Source organism: Pleurodeles waltl, chromosome 10 (genome assembly GCF_031143425.1).
Source record: "Pleurodeles waltl isolate 20211129_DDA chromosome 10, aPleWal1.hap1.20221129, whole genome shotgun sequence".
NCBI classification, from domain to species: Eukaryota; Metazoa; Chordata; class Amphibia; order Caudata; family Salamandridae; genus Pleurodeles; species Pleurodeles waltl.
The window spans coordinates 438266419-438287736 of NC_090449.1; the positions used below are offsets into that span (position 1 = coordinate 438266419).

Consider the following 21318-nt stretch of genomic DNA (forward strand, 5'->3'; position numbering starts at 1 on the left):
ATCCAAATGATTTGCAGGGATGTTACAAATCAGGAACACCATGAAAATATCCACTTTGATGTAATCCAAGCGCCTCAATATGGTTTCATCCTAGGAATGCACTGTTTAGTTCTACATAATCCAATCATAGATTGGCATGATCAAACCTTACGGTTCCTTTCATCAAATTGTCAACATAATTGTCTTCGGTCAAGAGGAGATGGAGACAAAAATCCTCAAAAGGTATCTCGCCACTGCTGCTGAAAAGGAGGTAGAATTGCCTCAAACTTACTTAGAGTATATTGATGTTTTCAGTGAAAAAGCGTCAAGTACTTTACCACCTCACAGGCCATATGATTGCCAAACTGACCTCTTACCTGCTGCCAATATACCTAATGGTAGAATGTATGCTTTATCAGAAAGAGAAAATCAACATCTACGAGAATACATTGATCAATGTTTAGCTAATGAACTCATCTGACCATTACGATCACCAGCAGCTTCTCAGCTGTTCTTCATTACCAGGGCTAATGGCAATCTGAAACCTTGAATCGACTATAAAGCATTAAATAAGATCACAATAAAAAATAAATATCCCTTGCCACTCATACCACTGTTACTGGACCAGGTAAAATCAGCAGTTATCTACACCAAACTTGATGTACGTGGTGCTTACCATCTGGTTAGAATACGAGAGGGAGACGCGTGGAAAACGGCTTTTAAAACTTGTTACTACTTAGTAATGCCATTTGGCCTATGCAATGCCCCAGGTCATTCCAATATCTCCTAAATTACATCTTAAGGAACTATCTAGACGTATTTGTTATTGTCTATATTGATGGCATCCTTATATATTAAAACTCTGAAAAAATCCATGAAGAACATGTAAAAAAGGTGTTACAAACCCTGAGAACTCATAATTTTTACTGTGAGTTGAGCAAGTGCGAATTCCACACCAAACAAGTAGAATTTTTAGGAGTAATCTTAGCGCCTAACGGAAAGCAAATGACAGAAAGAAAGATCCAAGCCATAGCAGAAAGCCCACACAAATATCAGTGCACATCATTCAATGCTTTTTGGGATTCGCAAACTTCTATTGACGCTTCATTAATCAATTCTCCCAAAAGGTAGCACCTATTACTAGATTGCTGCAAAAATGGTTACAAAAAGGGTTACTTTCCATTGGTCTAAAGAAGCAGATGAAGCATTTCAGAGTTTAAAAGAGGCCTTTGCATCAGCTCCCATTTTAGCTCATCCAAATATTGATAAACCATTCACAGTAGAAGCTGATGCATCTGATGTTGCTACTGGAGCTATCCTAACCATATACTCCAAAAGTGGAATGCGAATCACAAATGGACCCCAGACCTATTAGAGCTTGTAGAGGGTGGCTGGGACTGTAAGAAAACAGTCAAAGTGTCCAAGATACCCCACCCCAAGACCCTGAAAAGTAGGAGTAAAGTACACCTACTACCTTTAAAGAGCACAATAGTCGTGATAGGGGGATTCTGCAAGAACAACAAATACCAGCAGTGCACTGAAAACGGATTCCTGGACCTGAGGACCTGCAAAGCAAGGGAACCAAGTCCAATAGTTGCGACAGTGTCCAGGGGGGCAGGAGCCCAGGAAACCCCGGATGAAGGTGCAAGGAAGCTGCCTCTGGATGGAAGAAGCTTGGAATTCTGCAGGAACGAAGAAGACTAGGAACTTCACCTTTGGATGGAAGATGTCCCACATTGCGATGAAGGTTGCAGAAGTGTTCCCACGCAGAAATACTGCAAACAAGCCTTGCTAGCTGCAAGGGTTGCAGTAGAGGTTTTTGGGTACTGCTGAGGACCAGGAAGGACCAGGATGTCGCCCCTTGGAGGAGGAGACAGAGGGGTCGCTCAGCAACTCAGAGAGCTCTCACAGAAGCAGACAGCACCCGCAGAAGTGCCCGAACAGGCACTTAGAAGATTTGTGAACCGGAGTCCACGCAGAGATACAAAGGGGGGTCCCACGATGTCGGAGACCAACTCAGAGGGTTGAGCACTGCAGGACGGAGTGCTGGGGACCCAGGCTAGGCTGTGCATGAAGGAAATCCTGGAAGAGTGCACAGGAGCCGGAGCAGCTGCAAATCACGCAGTACACAGGTTTGCAGTCTAGTGTGGGGAGGCAAGGACTTACCTCCACCAAATTTGGACTGAAGGATCACTGGACTGTGGGAGTCACTTGGATAGAGTTCCTGTGTTCCAGGGACCACGCTCGTCAGGATGAGAGGGGACCCAGAGGACCGGTGATGCAGTCGTTTGGTGCCTGCGTTAGCAGGGGGGAAGATTCCGTCGACCCACATGAGATTTCTTCTTGGCTTCCAGTGCAGGGTGAAGGCAGGTGACCCCCAGAGCATGCACCACCAGAAAACAGTTGAGAAAGCCGGCAGGATGAGGCGCTACAATGTTGCTGGTAGTCGTCTGGCTACTTTGTTGCGGTTTTGCAGGTGTCCTGGAGCAGTCAGCGGTCGATACTTGGTAGAAGTCGAAGAGGGAGATGCAGAGGAACTCTGGTGAGCTCTTGCATTCGTTATCTGAAGAATTCCCCAGAGGAGAGACCCTAAATAGCCAGAAAAGGAGGTTTGGCTACCAAGAAAGGAGGATTGGCTACCAAGAAAGGTAAGAGCCTATCAGAGGGGGTCTCTGACGTCACCTGCTGGCACTGGCCACTCAGAGCAGTCCAGTGTGCCCCCAACACCTCTGTTTCCAAGATGGCAGAGGTCTGGGACAGACTGGAGGAGCTCCGGGCACCTCCCCTGGGAGGTACTGGTCAGGGGAGTGGTCACTCCCCTTTCCTTTGTCCAGTTTCGCGCCAGAGCAGGGTGAACCGGTGTAGACTGGCTTATGCAGAGATGGGCACCATCTGTGCCCATCAAAGCATTTCCAGAGGCTGGGGGAGGCTACTTCTCCCCAGCCCTTCACACCTATTTTCAAAGGGAGAGGGTGTAACACCCTCTCTCAGAGGAAATCCTTTGTTCTGCCTTCCTGGGCCAGGGCTGCCTGGACCCCAGGAGAGCAGAAACCTGTCTGAGGGGTTGGCAGCAGCAGCAGCTGCAGTGGAGACCCCGGAAAGGCAGTTTGGCAGTACCCGGGTTCTGTGCCAGAGACCCGGGGGATCATGGAATTGTCCGCCCAATACCAGAATGGTATTGGGGTGACAATTCCATAATCTCAGACATGTTACATGGCCATGTTCGGAGTTACCATTGTGACGCTATACATAGGTAGTGACCTATGTATAGTGCATGCGTATAATGGTGTCCCCGCACTCACAAAGTTCGGGGAATTTGCCCTGAACGATGTGGGGGCACCTTGGCTAGTGCCAGGGTGCCCACACACTAAGTAACTTGGCACCCAACCTTCACCAGGTGAAGGTTATACATATAGGTGACTTATAAGTTACTTATGTGCAGTGAAAAATGGCTGTGAAATAACATGGACGTTATTTCACTCAGGCTGCAGTGGCAGGCCTGTGTAAGAATTGTCAGAGCTCCCTATGGGTTGCAAAAAAAATGCTGCAGCCCATAGGGATCTCCTGGAACCCCAATACCCTGTGTACCTAAGTACCATATACAAGGGAATTATATCGGTGTACCAGTGTGCCAATGAGAATTGGTAAACGTAGTCACTAGCCTGCAGTGACAAATTTAGAAAGCAGAGAGAGCATAAACACTGAGGTTCTGGTTAGCAGAGCCTCAGTGATACAGTTAGGCACCACACAGGGAACACATACAGGGCACATACTATGAGCACGGGGGTCCTGCCTAGCAGGATCCCAGTGACACAAGGGCTAAAACAACATACATACAATGAAATATGGGGGTAACATGCCAGGCAAGATGGTACTTTCCTACACAACCCCTCCTCCCCCAAACGAAGGACAATAAGACTAGCCATGACCTGGTGAGTCTTCATTGTCTAAGTGGAAATATCTGGAGAGTCCATCTGCATTGGAGTGGGTACTCCCAGGTCTATGTACCACTGTATAGTCCATTCCCTGTAGAGATATGGACCACCTCAACAATTTAGGGTTTTCACCTTTCATTTGTTTTAGCCAAAGTAGAGGTTTGTGGTCTGTCTCAACAATAAAGTGAGTGCCAAACAGGTATGGCCTCAACTTTTTCAGTGCCCAGACCACAGCAAAGGCCTCCCTCTCTATGGCAGACCAACGCTTTTCTCTAGGGGTCAACCTTCTGCTGATAAAAGAAACTGGTTGATCCTGGCCCTCAGAATTCAGTTGTGATAGTACTGCCCCTACCCCTAATTCAGATGCATCAGTTTGAACAATGAATTTCGTGGAGTAACATGGGCTTTTTAGGACAGGTGCAGAGCACATGGCCTGTTTGAGCTCCTCAAAAGCTTTCTGACAGCTAGCTGTCCATAACACCTTTTTAGACATTTTCTTGCTTGTGAAATCATTAGGAGGGACTGCTATGGAGCCATAATTCTTGATGAATCTCCTGTAATACCCTGTGAGGGCTAAAAAGGCTCTCACCTGGGTCTGAGTTGTAGGGGGAACCCAGTCCATGATTGTCTGGATTTTCCCCTGTAGTGGTGCAATCTGTTCTCCACCTACCAGGTGGCCCAGATAAACCATTTTCCCCTGCCCTATCTGGCACTTTGAGGCCTTGATAGTGAGGCCTGCCTTTTGCAGGGACTCCAAAACTTTCCAAAGGTGGACCAGGTGCTCATACCAGGTTGAGCTAAAGACAGCAATATCATCAAGATATGCTGCACTGAAAGCCTCCAACCCTTGCAGGACTGCGTCACCAACCTCTGAAAAGTGGCAGGTTCATTTTTCAAACCAAAGGGCATTACTGTGAATTGGTAGTGCCCTCATATAGTAGAAAATGCAGTCTTAGGTTTAGCATCTTCTGATAACCTAATTTGCCAATACCCTGCAGTTAGATTAAAAGTGCTTAGATACTTGGCAGAAGCCAGTGTATCTATAAGCTCATCTGCCCTGGGTATAGGGTGAGCATCTGTCTTGGTTACCTGATTGAGCCCTCTGTAATCTACACAAACCCTCATCTATCTCTTTCCATCTTTGGTGTGAGGTTTTGGTACAAGCACCACTGGGCTAGCCCATGGGCTTTGAGAAGGTTCAATCACCCCCAAATCCAACATTTTCTGCACCTCTTGTTTAATGCAGTCTCTGACATGGTCAGGCTGCCTATAAAGTTTACGTTTGACAGGCAGGCTGTCTCCAGTGTCAATTGTGTGTTCACACCAGGATGTAGTACCTGGTACAAGTGAAAAGAGGTCTGAAAACTGGCTTAGGAGATTGATGTAGTTGTCTTTCTGCTCTGCAGTCAGACAATCTGCTAAAACTACTCCCTCCACTAAGGTATCTGCTTCAGTGGTGGAGAAGAGATCAGGGAGAGGGTCACTCTCTTCTTCCTGTCCCTCATCTGTTGCCATGAACAGGGTGAGATCAGCCCTGTCATAGTAGGGTTTTAGGCGGTTGATATGAATCACCCTAAGGGAACTCCTGGCAATGCCCAGGTCTACCAAATAGGTAACCTCACCCTTTATCTCAACAATTAGATGGGGTCCAATCCATTTGTCTTGGAGTGCTCTTGGGGCCACAGGCTCCAATACCCACACCTTCTGTCCTGGGTGGTACTGGATCAGAACAGCCTTCTGGTCATGCCATTGCTTTTGCAGCTCCTCGTTGGCCTGAAGGTTTTTACTGGCCTTTTTCATGTACTCAGCCATTCTGGATCTTAGGCCAAGTACATAATCCAATATGTCCTGTTTAGGAGCTTTTAAAGGTTGTTCCCAACCCTCCTTTATGAGAGTAAGTGGACCTCTTACAGGGTGCCTAAAGAGGAGTTCAAAGGGGCTGAAACCCACACCTTTTTGGGGCACATGCCTGTAAGCAAAAAGGAGGCAAGGTAACAGGACATCCCATTTCCTCCTGAGTTTTTCAGGGAGTCCCATTATCATCCCTTTGAGAGTTTTATTAAATCTCTCAACCAGACCAATTGTTTGTGGATGGTAAGGGGTAGTGAACTTATAGGTAACACCACACTCCTTCCACATTGCTTTCAAGTATGCAGACATGAAGTTGCTACCTCTGTCTGATTCTACCTCTTTAGAAAAACCCACCCTGGAAAAGATTCCCAGGAGGGCCTTTGCCACTGCAGGGGCTGTAGTGGTCCTTAAAGGTATGGCTTTGGGATATCTTGTGGCATGGTCCACTACCACCAAGATAAATCTAATGCCTGAAGCAGTAGGAGGGTCAAGGGGGGCAACTATGTCAACCCCTACCCTTTCAAAGGGCACCCCAACCACTGGAAGTGGAATTAGAGGGGCCTTTGGAGTGCCACCAGTCTTGCCACTAGGCTTGGCAGGTCACACAAGACTTGCAAAAATCTTTGGTGTCCTCTGACATGTGAGGCCAGTAAAACAAGGGGATAAGTCTTTCCCAAGTTTTCGTCTGGCCCAAATGCCCAGCTAAAGGAATGTCATGTGCTAGAGTGAGAAGAAACTCTCTGTACTGCAGGGGAATGACCAATCTCCTTGCTGCTCCAGGTTTTGGGTACCTTGAATCTGTGTACAAGAGGTTATCTTCCCAGTATACTCTATGGCTGTCACTGACATCCCTATTTTGCTGTTTGACAGCTTGCTGTCTGAGACCCTCTAATGTGGGACAGGTTTGCTGTGCCACACTCAGCTCTTCCCTGGCAGGCCCCCCTCCACCCAAAAGCTCAGCAGTGTCTGCTGCCAGCTCCTCTGGTGTAGGTTCTGAAGGGGAATCATCTGTAGAGGGAGGGATAGTGGGTAGGGATTTACCCTTGCTACCCCTAGCTTTAGGGAGCACTTGGTCCATTGTTCCAGGATCCAAGTCACCCTGTCCTTTTTGCTTTTTGGCCTAAGCCCTGGTTAAATCAAAAATATGCCCAGGAATGCCCAGCATTGCTGCATGGGCCTCCAACTCCACTTCTGCCCAAGCTGATGTCTCTAAATCATTCCCCAGTAGACAGTCTACAGGTAAATCTGAGGCAATCACAACTTTCTTTGGACCAGTAACCCCCCCCTCCCCCCAAGTTGAGATTCACAACAGCCATGGGGTGGCTAAGAGTGTTGTTATGAGCGTCTGTCACTTGGTACTGCTGACCAAGTAGGTGTTGTTCAGGGTGGACCAGTTTTTCTATCACCATAGTTACACTGGATCCTGTGTCCCTGTAGGCCTGAACCTCAACACCATTTATTAGGGGAAGTTGCTTGTACTTATCCATATTAAGGGGACAAGCAACCCTGGTATTAAAATCAATGCCACCATCAGAGACTAAAGCAGCCTCTGTGGTCTCCCTAACAAGACCAACCCCAATAGTGAGCCAATAGTGAGCCCAGCTACACCCTTGGATTGGCTATTAGTAGTAGATTTCCCACCACCACTGCTATTACTAGGGGCACTAGAATTTGCAGCAGGGGTTGTGGTGGTTGGAGGTTTGGTGTTTTTCTTTGGACAACTGGAATCAGTTGCCCAATGGCCTTTGACTTTACACACATAACACCAAGGCTTTTTAGGTTAATTATTAGAAGAGGATTTGGACCCACCACCCCCAGAGGATTTTTGTGGGCCTGATGAAGACTCAGAATGTTTACTTTTGTCCCCACCCTTCTCAGAAGACTTACCATCCTTCTTCTTGCCATCCTTGTCACCCCCTGTATGAACTGTTCTGTTCACCCTCGTTCTGACCCACTTGTCTGCCTTCTTTCCCAATTCTTGGGGAGAGGTCAGATCCGAGTCCACTAGGTATTGGTGCAACAAGTCAGACACACAGTTGTTCAGAATATGCTCTCTCAGAATAAGATTATACAGGCTTTCATAGTCAGATACCTTACTGCCATGTAACCACCCCTCCAAGGCCTTCACTGAACAGTCCACAAAATCTGTCCAGTCTTGAGAAGACTATTTTCTGGTGTCTCTGAACTAAGGGCCAGATGTAAGTACAAAAGAATTTGCGACTTGCAAATTGCGAGTCCTTCCGACTCGCAAATTGCAACTCGCAAACTGGTATGCAGAAAGGTGTCTCAGACACCTTCTGCGACTTGCTATGGGGTCGCAAAGACCCACCTCATGAATATTTATGAGGTGGGTCGCAGTTTGCGACCCCATAGCGAGTCTAGGCACTCACGGGGATGGTGGCCTGCTGGAGACAGCAGACCACCATGTCCGTGACTGCTTTTGAATAAAGCAGTTTTTTTTTTTTTCATTTTTGCAGCCCGTTTTCCTTAAAGGAAAAGGAGCTGCAAATAGAAAAAATACCGAAACCTTTTTGTTTTGGTTTTTTTCAGAGTAGGCAGTGGTCACTGCCTGCTCTGAAAAATTATTTTTGTTTGCATTCACAAAGGGGAAGGGGTCCCATGGGGACCCCTTCCCGTTTGCGAATGAGTTACCATCCACTTCAAGTGTATGGTAACTGCGAGTTGATTTGCGACCGCTTTTGCGGTCACAAATCAACTCTACATCGCGATGCGGTCGCAAATAGGAAGGGCACACCCCTTCCTATTTGCGAGTCGGAAATACATTTTGCGAGTCGGTTCCGACTCGCAAAATGTGTTTCTGCATCGCGTGAGGCATTTCGCGCCTCGCAAATGGCGTTTTTCGCCGTTTGCGAGGTGCAAAAGGCTACCTACATCTGGCCCTTAATCCTGTATTGTTCAGTGGTTAAGCCAAATCCATCCAAGAGCGCATCTTTCAATACTGTGTAGTTGTTGGCTTCACTTTCTCTAACAGTAAGGAGCCTATTCCTACCCTTTCCATTGAAAGATAGCCACAAAATAGCAGCCCACTGCCTTTGAGGGACCATACAGGCCCTCTCAAGTGCAGCAAACCACTTGTTTATGTCATCCCCCTTCTTGTAAGGGGGGACTATCTTGTGCAGATTCCTGGAATCTTGCTCTCTAACAGGATTGCTATCAGGAATACTGCTGCTGCCACCATGGGGAACTAACCCCAACCTCTGTCTTTCCTTCTCTATGTCTAGGGATTCCCTACCTAAGGCCAACTGTTGCTGTTTAAGATTCAATCTGGTCTCTTCAACCCTCAACTTTTTGAGTTCCCTTTCTAACAAGTTATCCTCAGGGTGGGTGGGTTCTTAATGCTTTGACACAGATGACAAATTGGAAACTTCAGAGGGGGGCCTGTCCCTAACTGTTTGGACCCTGGTAACTTGGCCTCTAGGGAAAAAGGATGCCCTACTGTTATGGGTACCTTTCTCACTGCCAGCATCACTAGGTGCCCTGCTAGGGGGCAGACCTTCGTCAGAACCCTCCCCAGCTTCTTCAGGGGGATCCTCTGAATCAGACTGGGAAGCTTCTCCCTTTTCTAATCTCTCATTTGATGGGCCAGACTGGTTCTGGTCATCCACAACAAGCATATTAAAGAGAAACTCTTTTGTAGGGTTCTTTCCTATACATAAACCTCTATCCAGGCAGATACCCCTTAAACTCTTGTAGTTCAAACTCTCATGAGTTGCATTAACAGTTTTGAGAGTGGAATCTACAACAGACATGATAGAAAAGGTTTAATGATAGTGAGAAGAGAGAAAAAGTTTTAGAACTTTTGAAAGCACAGAGAAAAAAGCTTTTTCTAACTTTTAGAAACCTTTTAGAAGTTTTAAGAGACTTTTCAGAACTTTGTAAAAAAGTTTTTGGATAGAAAAGAAAACTTTTTGGGTTAAGTGTACATACACTGAACTGTTTGGTATATGATTCTCTTATGAAAAGTACAAAATGACAAAGTGGTAAAGCAGTTGCAAGTACTTATCCCACCGCTGCACCACCAATGTAGGAGGCTGGCCTGGCTTATAGTGAGTACCCTGTGGTACTTACACCTGTGCCAGGTCCAGTTATCCCTTATTAGTAGAATCAAGGTGTTTCTAGCAGCTTAGGCTGATAGAAGGTAGCTATGGCAAAGCAGCTTAGGCTGAACTAGGAGACATGCAAAGCTCCTACTATACCACTTATACCATATGCACAATATCATAAGAAAACACTATACTCAGAGTTACTAAAAAATAAAGGTACTTTATTTTTATGACAATATGCCACAAGTATCTCAGTGAGTACCCTCAGTAAGAAGGTAAGTAATATACACAAGTTATATGTACACAAACCCAAAACAGGTAAGTAAGAGTCAGAAATGTAATGCAAACAGTGTATCATTACAATAGATTGCAATAGGCAGACATAGGTCTAGGGGCAACACAAACCATATACTCCAAAAGTGGAATGCGAATCACGAATGGACCCCAGACCTATGGGAGCTTGTAGAGGGTGGCTGGGACTGTAAGAAAACAGTCAGGGTGTCCAAGATACCCCACCCCAAGACCCTCAAAAGTAGGAGTAAAATACACCTACTACCTCTAAAGAGCACAATAGTCGTGATAGGGGGATTTTGCAAGAACAACAAACACCAGCAGTGCACTGAAAATGGATTCCTGGACCTGAGGACATGCAAAGCAAGGGGACCAAGTCCAATAGTTGTGACAGTGTCCAGGGGGGGCAGGAGCCCAGGAAACCCCGGATGAAGGTGTAAGGAAGCTGCCTCCGGATGGAAGAATCTTGGAAATCTGCAAGAACAAAGAGGACTAGGAACTTCTCCTTTGGATGGAGGATGTCCTATGTCGCGATGAAGGTTGCAGAAGTGTTACCACGCAGAAATACTGCAAACAAGCCTTGCTAGCTGCAAAGGTCACGGTAGAGGTTTTTGGGTGCTGCTGAGGACCAGGAAGGACCAGGATGTCACCCCTTGGAGGAGGAGACAGAGGAGGCGCTCACCAACTTAGAGAGCCCTCACAGAAGCAGGCAGCACCCGCAGAAGTGCCCGAACAGGCACTTAGATGATTTGTGAACCGGAGTCCACGTAGAGTTACAAAGGGGGGGTCCCACGACATCGGATGCCAACTCAGAGGGTTGAGTACTGCAGGACGGAGTGCTGGGGACCCAGGCTAGGCTGTGCACAAAGGAAATCCTGGAAGAGTGCACAGGAGCCGGAGCAGCTGCAAATCACGCAGTACACACGTTTGCAGTCTAGCGTGGGGAGGCAAGGACTTACCTCCACCAAACTGGGACTGAAGGATCACTGGACTGTGGAAGTCACTTGGATAGAGTTCTTGTGTTCCAGGGACCACGCTCGTCAGGATGAGAGGGGACCCAGAGGACCGGTGATGCAGTCTTTTGGTGCCTGCATTAGCAGGGGGAAGATTCCGTCGACCCACGGGAGATTTCTTCTTGGCTTCCAGTGCATGGTGAAGGCAGGTGACCACCAGAGCATGCACCACCAGGAAACAGTCGAGAAAGCCGTCAGGATGAGGCGCTACAATGTTGCTGGTAGTCGTCTGGCTACTTTGTTGCGGTTTTGCAGGAGTCCTGGAGCAGTCAACGGTCGATCCTTGGTAGAAGTCGAAGAGAGAGATGCAGAGGAACTCTGGTGAGCTCTTGCATTCGTTATCTGAAGAATTCCCCAGAGGAGAGACCCTAAATAGCCAGAAAAGGAGGTTTGGCTAACAAAGAAAGGAGGATTGGCTACCAAGAAAGGTAAGAGCCTATCAGAGGGGGGCTCTGACGTCACCTGCTGGCACTGGCCACTCAGAGCAGTCCAGTGTGCCCCCAACACCTCTGTTTCCAAGATGGCAGAGGTCTGGGACACACTGGAGGAGCTCTGGGTACCTCCCCTGGGAGGTACTGGTCAGGGGAGTTGGTCACTCCCCTTTCCTTTGTCCATTTTCGCGCCAGAGCAGGGCTGGGGGATCCCTGAACCGTTGTAGACTGGCTTATGCAGAGATGGGCACCATCTGTGCCCATCAAAGCATTTCCAGAGGCTGGGGGAGGCTACTCCTCCCCAGCCCTTCACACCTATTTCCAAAGGGAAAGGGTGTAACACCCTCTCTCAGAGGAAATCCTTTGTTCTGCCTTCCTGGGCCAGGGCTGCCTGGACCCCAGGAGGGCAGAAACCTGTCTGAGGGGTTGGCAGCAGCTGCAGTGGAGACCCCGGAATGGCAGTTTGGCAGTACCCGGGTTCTGTGCTAGAGACCCGGGGATCATGGAATTGTCCCCCCAAAACCAGAATGGTATTGGGGTGACAATTCCATGATCTTAGACATGTTACATGGCCATGTTCGAATCTACCATTGTGACGCTATACATAGGTAGTGAACTAAGTATAGTGCACGTGTGTAATGGTGTCCCGCACTCACAAAGTTCAGGGAATTTGCCCTGAACGATGTGGGGGCCCCTTGGCTAGTGCCAGGGTGCCCACACACTAAGTAACTTGCCACCCAACCTTCACCAGGTGAAGGTTAGACATATAGGTTACCTATGTGCAGTGAAAAATGGCTGTGAAATAACGTGGACGTTATTTCACTCAGGCTGAAGTGGCAGGCCTGTGTAAGAATTGTCAGAGCTCCCTATGGGTGGCAAAAGAAATGCTGCAGCCCATAGGGATCTCCTGGAACCCCAATACCCTGGGTACCTAAGTACCATATACAAGGGAATTATATGGGTGCACCAGTGTGCCAATGAGAATTGGTAAATTTAGTCACTAGCCTGCAGTGACAAATTTAGAAAGCAGAGAGCATAAACACTGAGGTTCTGGTTAGCAGAGCCTTAGTGATACAGTTAGGCACCACACGGGGAACACATACAGGGCACATACTCTGAGCACTGGGGTCCTGCCTAGCAGGATCCCAGTGACACAAGGGCTAAAACAACATACATACAGTGAAATATGGGGGTAACATGCCAGGCAAGATGGTACTTTCCTAGAATGACTTAACACAGCTGTAGCGATCATGTGAAGTTTGTGCAAGATGCAAAAGTGAGCACAGTAAACCAAAGGGTCTGTTGCAACCATTACCTACTTCCAATTGTCCTTGGGAACATATCACTATGGATTTTATCACTGGTCTTCCAAAAGTACAACAATATACAGTGATTCTAGTAGTAGTAGATAGCCTTACAAAATATGCCCATTTCATTGCATGTAAAGGTCTCCCAACATCTGATACCGTAGCGACTATTATTCTTAAAAATGTTGTTCGTCTTCATGGACTTCCAAAGGTTATCTTATCTGATCGAGGTACACAATTTGCTGCATGATTTTGACAAAAGTGGTGCAAGGCCTTGCAAACTGATTCTACATTATCCACCAGTTAACATCTGTAGACGGATTGTCAAAACGGAGAGACTAACTCAAATTTTGAAACAGTACCTACGGTGTTATGTAGCAGATTCCCCAACCACATGGCTAAATCTCTTATGGCTTGCAGAATTGGCATATAATAATTCCCACCATTCTTCAATAAATTCTACTCCATTCTATGGCCTATATGGACACGATCCTCACATTTTACCAATCTGCCTGTTTCTGATCAAACTATGCCAGCGGTCAAAGATATGCTAACAAACATGCGCCAAGTGCATTCACAATTGCAAAAAACTTTACAACAAGCAAAGGCAAAATACAAGTTACAATATGACAAGAAACATCAACCTGGTCCTGAATATAAGGAAAAAGACAAGGCCTAGTTATCCACTAAAAACTTTATTTTTCAAACAAAAAAATAAGTTCCATCCAAAATTCATAGGGCCCTGTGAAATAATCCAGCAGGTAAACCCAGTGACGTACAAATTGAAACTTCCATTATCGTTAAAAATCCACCTAGTATTTCACACTTCTCTTCTAAAACTGGCCTTACCCAAATTTGTTTCACAACCCGCACCTCTCCTAGTTCAAGGTCACTGGGAAAACGAGGTACAGTCAATTTTTTATTTCCAATATCGAGGATCGTCCCATTTGTACTTGGTGTCATGGAAGGGCTATGGTCCTGAAAATAACTCATGGGAACCTGCAAAAAATGTCCACGCACCTTGTTTGGTACGACATTTCCGTCTGCTCCTCCCAGACAAGCAGGTCCCTAGACTGCGCTTGGGAGGGGGGAGTAATGTTAGGATTGTGGTCATGCGCTGTCTAGGGCCCACCCCCACCATCCAACAAATCTGTTGCGCTCTTCTGGTGCCTTTAATTGTTCCCTTGTGTTCAAAGACGCACCGTAAGAAGCGACCCCTATGTGGCAAGACTCATGTGGTGGCGGAGTCAGGACATTGGTGGATGCGTTGTTCTTATCAGTGTTACTTGTCCTGTGGATGAAAAGGCTTCACCTCCCTGGTGGATGCGATGTTTTATGCAATCTAAAGGTGGGGACATTTCCCAGAATCCCATAGGTGGCAGCCATCTTGGGGTATGGCAGGTCTATAAAAACCAGCCACACCCTGGAATATGTGCTCAATATTTTGTAGTGTTGAGATCGAGCGAGTCCTTGGATGCTGTTGTTTCTAGAAGGGGAGCAGAATTGTTTTTCCCTGTGCGAGACGATTTTTGCTTCACATGGCTGTCTCAGGAGCCCCTGCTTTTCGCTTCCCGAGTGAAAGACAGATACAAAAAGCAAGTAGGTCGTACTCAAACTGATAAGGTTAATTATAGAGAGCTTTCTTTTTAGAATGTATCCAGCCTGTTGGAATTCTGTCTGCAGACAGTGATTTATTATTGGATACAATTAAGCAAAGTGTGTATGCTTAGCGATGTGACAGTCATAGTAGCAGTTGATACTGCTTGTAACTTGAGACATTGTTGCGCTAAAAGAGTGAAACATTATTGCTGCAGTGAGAAATCCTCCTGAAAAACAGATTAAGGCGGTCATTATGAACATGGCGGTTTGGCCCGCCATGCCGGCAGTGGTGGCTGAAGCCGCCAGCCGGCATGGCGGGCCGAACGCCACATAATGAAATGGATGACGCCCACCAGCGGCAGCTGTCACCCACCACCATGCTCCCGCCGCCAGGCAGCCTGGCGGCGGGATGAAACACCATCGCTACCACCAGCGCTACCCTGCGGATAATGTTTCAAATGCCGCCAGCCTTTTCCTGGCGGGATATCCCTGGCTGGCAGAGGGGGTGCCCCTGAACTGCCCATGCACTTGGGCAGTGCAGGGGCCCCGTGCAGGCACCCGTCACGCATGTCACTGCCCGATTTACGGGCAGTGACATGCGCGACGGGTGCTGCTGCACCCGCCGCACACCAACATTGGCGGCAGCTCCTCATGGAGCTGCCCTCAATGTTGCGGCCGTATTCCCTGCCGGCCTGGGGGGAAAACATTATATGGCCGGTGGGTTATCCAGGAGGCTGGTGGTCGATGGAAAGACAGCCAGCCTGAACACGGCTGGAATTCCTGCCGTGTTCAAAATGACCGCATAAGTTACAGATGTTTTGGGATCCTCACAACCGCAATGTTACCTCTTTACACTGAGAATTAACCACCTGCAATGATCGCCAACACGAAGTACCAGCGGGACCAGCTCTTTCCACTGACAGCAAGTGTCTGCGACAACTAGCAATGCAAGACTTGACACCCACCGACCATCAAAATCAACCAACGCAAAGCTCCAGTGACTTCTGACTCTTTGCACTACAGCGATGACCATCAGCAGAGCTTGACCTCCTCCTCATTCTGGCAGCCGCATCCTTGCAACCTCCGCCAATGCGAACGAAACTCTTTGTATGGATTTTGAGAAGGTTACTCTTCAGCAGGACTAACCTGGTCCATGTACTCTATTCGCTCTTCATTGCTGTTGTTCTGAACTTGTGACTTCCCCCCAGTCCAGCACAAACAGATGACCACAAGTCCTGCTTTGGCTTCTTGGAGCTATTTTTATCTTAAACTTTGAAAATGAATATCTATGGTTCTACGGATTGAGTTCTTTGTTGTTCTGGTATTGTTTTATTTATTAAAATGCACACTGTTTTCTAAATTGGCCTGGGACTTTTCTTGTATTGTGTTTTCACTTTATTGCTGTTTGTGTGATGCATAATTACTTTACGGAGCCTCTAAATTAAACCTAACTGCTTTGTGCCAAGCTACCAGAAAGTTAAGCACAGATTAGCTTAGTGATTTTGTTGTTCATGCTGACAAGGATTGTGTGTATTTGAGTGGGTCTTCCACCCCTCTCCGCTAATAACCCAAATGCTTACATCCTGCATAAGTGGAATCTTGAGCAGTCTATGGGGCATCCTGCTCTAGTGAACAAGGCTATTTGTAAGAGCTGACATCCTGTGGTAGAGGAATCAAAGGATCTGAGGCCAGAGGCCCTACTTGAGCAAAAAGAACAGATGATGGATGGAATGCAGAGCAAATCAAACATTCACCCCCAGTCACAAAGATCTGTGTTTAATCCATCGTTTTTTTGCTCACCACGCCACCCCAGGTTGGACTTAGCCATATGCAAATCAGTCTTCACCCTGTTCCTCATGGGAACAATCCAGCCCGAACTGCTAAGCCAGGTCCTCCCTGGACCGGAAGCAAGCATCCTAAGATCGGCTTTAGGGTATCACCCTTCATCAGCTAGGCTAGCTTGAATCCAGTGGCGCAGTGAACACGGGACCCACGTCTGGGCATACCCTTCCCACTTGGGGTGACAAATGCAAAAAGAACAGATGATGGATGGAATGCAGAGCAAATCAAACATTCACCCCCAGTCACAAAGATCTGGGTTTAATCCATCGTTTTCTTGCTCACCATGCCACCCCAAGTTGAACTCAGCCATATGCAAATCAGTCTTGACCCTGTTCCTCATGGGAAAAGTCCAGCCCGAACTGCTAAGCCAGGTCCTCCCTGCACCGGAAACAAGCATCCTAGGACCAGTTTCAGAGTATCACTCTTCATCAGCCAGGCTAGCTTGAATCCAGTGGCGCAGTGAGCACGGGACCCACGTCTGGGCATACCTTCCCACTTGGGGCGACAAATGCAAAAAGAACAGATGATGGACGGAATGCAAATCAAACATTCACTCCCAGTCACAAAGATCTGGGTTTAATCCATCGTTTTTACTACTTTAGCAGGCATGTTCCTAAAAGTTGCATAAATTGTCCTGGGTTCCTCAGTTCCTGTTGAAGGATCTTCAGTGGGGGGACACAATCTTGAAAGGGTGAAGCTGTTACCCAGGGGAAGCCCTTTAGAGATAAAAGAATTTGTTTGGCAGTCAAGACAACCTTCCAATCTTAAGATTTACTTCTGTCATTGGAAGTCATTTGACAAAATGTGTGTTAATAAAGGTATCTTTGCAGTTGCAGTTGAAACTGTTAAGTGCTGCACTTCCTATAAGATGGTATTAGAGTGGGCTTGGCTACTGTGAACAGTAATTCAGAACAAAGAGCTTTCAAAAGCCCACAGCTGGGGGAAATTGAGCCATTGGCATCTAGCTCATAAGGTGTTGTTTTCCTGAAAAAATCTTTAAAATACCTCATTGCCCAATTCCTTCATGGGACTTGCCTTTGGTCCTTCAGGCTTGGTTGGGCCTCCTTGTGAACCTTTGGACAAAGTTTCTCTGAAATCTTTGACAGCTAGTGTTTTTGGTTGCAATTTCCTCAGCCAGAAAGAGGATGTAGCATATTATGAATATTTTTTCAAATAGGATAGTTCTGCTGTCTACCACAGACTTTGTCCTGAAAAAGTTCCATTCAAGTTTAAGTTTCATTGTTCTAGAGATATGGGCCCTCATTACAACCATGGCAGGCGGCAGAGGCCGCCCAGCAATGTTGAACCGCCGGGCGGCCGCCAATGCAGCCGCACTCCCGCGGGGTCTATTATGAGATCCCCGCTGGGTTGGCGGGCGGAAACCTGGTTTCCGCCCGCCGGCCCAGCGGGGATCTCGGCTGCAACACGGGAGCCGGCGGTGTTGCGGCTGTGCGACGGGTGCAGTAGCACCCATCGCGCTAAGCTGCATGGGGCACCCTGGGGCCCCATGACTCCCCTTTCCGCCAGCCTTTTCATGGCGGTTCAAACCGCCATGAAAAGGCCGGCGGGAGGGGGACTCATAATCCCCTGGGCAGCGCTGCAAGCATCGCTGCCCTGGGGGATTTAAACCGGCGGGACAAAAGTGGCGGGAAACCGCCGGTCCCGGCGGTGTGATCGCGGCGCTTCCGCCGCGGTCGTAATTCCCCTGGAAGCACCGCCAGCCTGTTGGCGGTGCTTCCTCCAAAACAGCCCTGGCGGTCAAAGACCGCCAGGGTTGTAATGACCCCCATTGTGTTTCCTATGTTGGTAACAGATTTAGATACCAAAAAAGTATCTTTTGCACTTATAGAACATCAAGAGAGCCAATATTATTTGTCACAAACAAAAGTGTTCATGAAAACTGATGCCTTTTCATAACTTTTGGTCTAGTTGGTCAAGGGTTAAACCCTACTAATTCCACTCCGAAGTATTGGATTAAGCATACAGGTTATCTGCATACGAATCTCAGAGTAGAATTTCAGTTGATCAGGTGGAAGGCAGGTCTATAAAAGGGATGGTGGCATAATGGGCCTCTCTTAAGGGTAAATTGGAGATATTTTCAACGCAGATGCAGCAACTTGGGCGTCCCCACACCTTTATAAACCATTTACAGGTTACAGTTTGAGGGGCTTCTACCTCTTTTGCACTCGCAGTTCTAAGTTCATTAAAAGAAGGTTAATATCTGAAATCAACATTTTGGTTTCTGGTTAAGATGCTTTATTATAGTAAGCAACTTGGGGCCAGATGTATCATTTTATCCAATAGCGGTTACCTAATTGCGATTGTTTGGGAATCGCAATCAAGTAATCGCTATTGGAATGTATGAAACTCCAGGAGTTTCATACTGTGATTCGCAAGGGCTCGCAAATGGACCAACCTCATTAATATTCATGAGGTAGGTCGCAATTTGCGAGCCATTGTGAATAGCTATAATCACAGGGATGGTGGCCAGCTGGGCTCAGCAGGCCACCATGTCTGTAATTGCTTTTCAATAAAGCAATCTTTTTTTTTTTAATGCAGCCTGTTTTCCTTAAAGGAAAACGGGATTCGTTCAAAAATGAAAACTTTTCTTTTCATTTTTTAAGAGCTTTTAAAAAATGTTTTTGCATGCATTCACAAAGGGGTAAGTTTCCCTTGGGGACCCCTTCCCCTTTGCGAACGGGTTACCAGCAATTTTAAATTGGTGGTAACTGTGATTGTTTTGTGACCGCATTCACGGTCACAAAACAATCATACATACCTCTGCGATTTGGTATTAGGGAGGGACGCCCTTGACACGCCCCTTCCTAATACCGAATCGGTATGTAGTCGCAATTCAATTTAGGATGTGGGAAAAAGGTACCGAATCGCAAATTGGATGTGTTACATATCAAAATGCAGTTTTTGTGATTGCAAACGGTCCTTTGGGCCGTATGCGATCGCAAAACACTTCGATACATCTGGCCCTTAGTGAGCTGCACAAATTACTGTTTGTATCTTTTTTGTCATGAAGCTGAAGTTTGCTTTGATATCAGCTCACCCTGTTACAACTGGGGTGAGGAAAACGGACAAGAAGGTAATATCCTGCTTACTTACCTGTAATCTTCATTACTCCGAGTGCAAGTCTACTTCACCACAGTCAGGGTTTCCCATTCCTCCCATCCATTAGGAGTAGTGGGCTTTAAAATGTGTTTGGATGAGGCTTGCTAAATCCGGAAGTAGGGATAGGCTGACTTCCTTTAATGTAGATGATGAAAGAAGAGGAATTTGGCCAATTTGGGGTGGACATGAGACTAGTCGGGTAGACACCCTCGCTTAGTGATGTTCTGTGTACTGTAGAGTTCTTTCATCCTGTTATAACTGTGGCAAAGAAGACCTAGACTCGGAGTAATGAAGTTTACTGGTAAGTGACCAGGGCATGTGCAAGCATAAATACATTGTGTATTCCATCATGTGCTGTCGGGGAGATATGAATAAGCATTACTTGCTTTCTTTGACAACCTCAGGTGCAGTTTATGATGTCATTATGACAATTCAATAGATGGATGGCCCCTTTTAAGTGAAATGTGATTAACATCCAAATATTTTCACTGTGCGCATTTTTATTATTTTAAAGTTTTCATGTTCGTTGTATTTTGGCTTATTTTGTTAAACTGTTTTATAATTGCGATGCATATACAAAGAAATCTCAATAATTTGTATCTTCCGTAAAGGGCTGTAAATACACTTAAAACATTGCACTCTTATTGTAAACATACAGGCTGAAGTTGCACAAGGCCATTTGCAGCCCCATAATTACACAGTTAAAGGTATTGATTTTAATCTGCACTTGGATGCCTATGATCCTTTTCTGTACTATGCTGCAGTTTAAAAATATATCCGTTTGGGATAAGTATCCAGCCACACTTTAAAAACATTAAATGCACTTCCGTCAATACACGTGAGGTACATCAAGCTACGTGTACCGCAACTTCTTAAATTCAGTCTCATGCTACCTCCATGCAGAGCCGGCCTGCCTATATGGCAATCAGACAGTGTTTTAAGGGTTGGTCTGATAAATCCGCGTATATGCTATATTTCTGGCACTTTGTGGGCCGGTTATGTGGCCTGTTTTTTATGTTGATTTCTGAGATATTACGACAAACGCTGCCTGCAGCAAGCACTCATGCATACAGTCTACCATACTTAAAAACATCTATACAGCTTGCCTTTACAACTTTAAAACTGTCCTGATATACAAATGTGGGACACTTTTTAGCGATCTAATTCGCAAATGATGGCCTCTTTTCATTTGCTGGCCTGGATTTTTTTCTCTCACAGTGCACGCCTGGCTTCAGATAATCCGCGTGCCACCGTATCAGTTTCTCCGCTCCGTTCCACCATTCGAAGCTGGTAGCTCCTTGGTTCTCGCGGAAGGGTGTAGTGTAGAGAGAAGAGAAAAGAAAGAGAGAGAGAGATTCGAGCCTTCCCATTCCCCTCCTTTATATGGAAAATCTCGCGAGTTGCTAAGGTTTGCGACGTATCACTCCAAGCACCGCTAGCCCACCCCACACACACATGATCAGTGACTTAGTAAATCTGTCATATTTCATATATCACTGACCTCTTCTCTTCTTTATCAGTCAACCTTGTCTTTTGGTTTATTCGTCGTGCTGCGTACCTCAGTGGCCGTCTGCTGTGTTCCCTTCAAGCATCCAGTATCTATTTTTCTTCCTACTTCCTGGTCGGCGGCAGGTGCATTCTGTCCGCACTTCATTACGTTTGTTACCAGGTGTGGCATTTCCCCTCCCCCAGGCCAAAGACGGAGCAGAGGCAGGGCTAGAAGGCAAGGCGCTGCCAACATAAAGTGGAACGACGAATGCGTGTGTGGGTGTGTGGAGGTCTCTTAAAGAGGCGTGGATTAAATTATGTTGAATCAAATATTTAGAACTGGTAATTACAAAGGGCATGTATGTGATTATCACTCTGCGTGCTGCAGAGTCCAAGAA

The 21318-nt window shown here is 46.7% G+C and overlaps 1 protein-coding gene across 3 annotated transcripts in view; it reads right to left on the bottom strand.

Moving 5' to 3' along the window:
* Positions 1-21105, bottom strand: part of SMIM22 (small integral membrane protein 22) — a 296435-nt gene extending 275330 nt beyond the window's left edge. The window contains exon 1 of one of the 3 annotated variants that reach the window (XM_069210700.1): positions 20934-21105. The gene's annotated coding sequence lies outside the window, so the exon portion shown is untranslated. The remainder of the gene's footprint in view (positions 1-20933) is intronic. The other 2 variants (XM_069210702.1, XM_069210701.1) reach the window with 2 other exon arrangements.
* Positions 21106-21318: the final 213 nt, after the last annotated feature.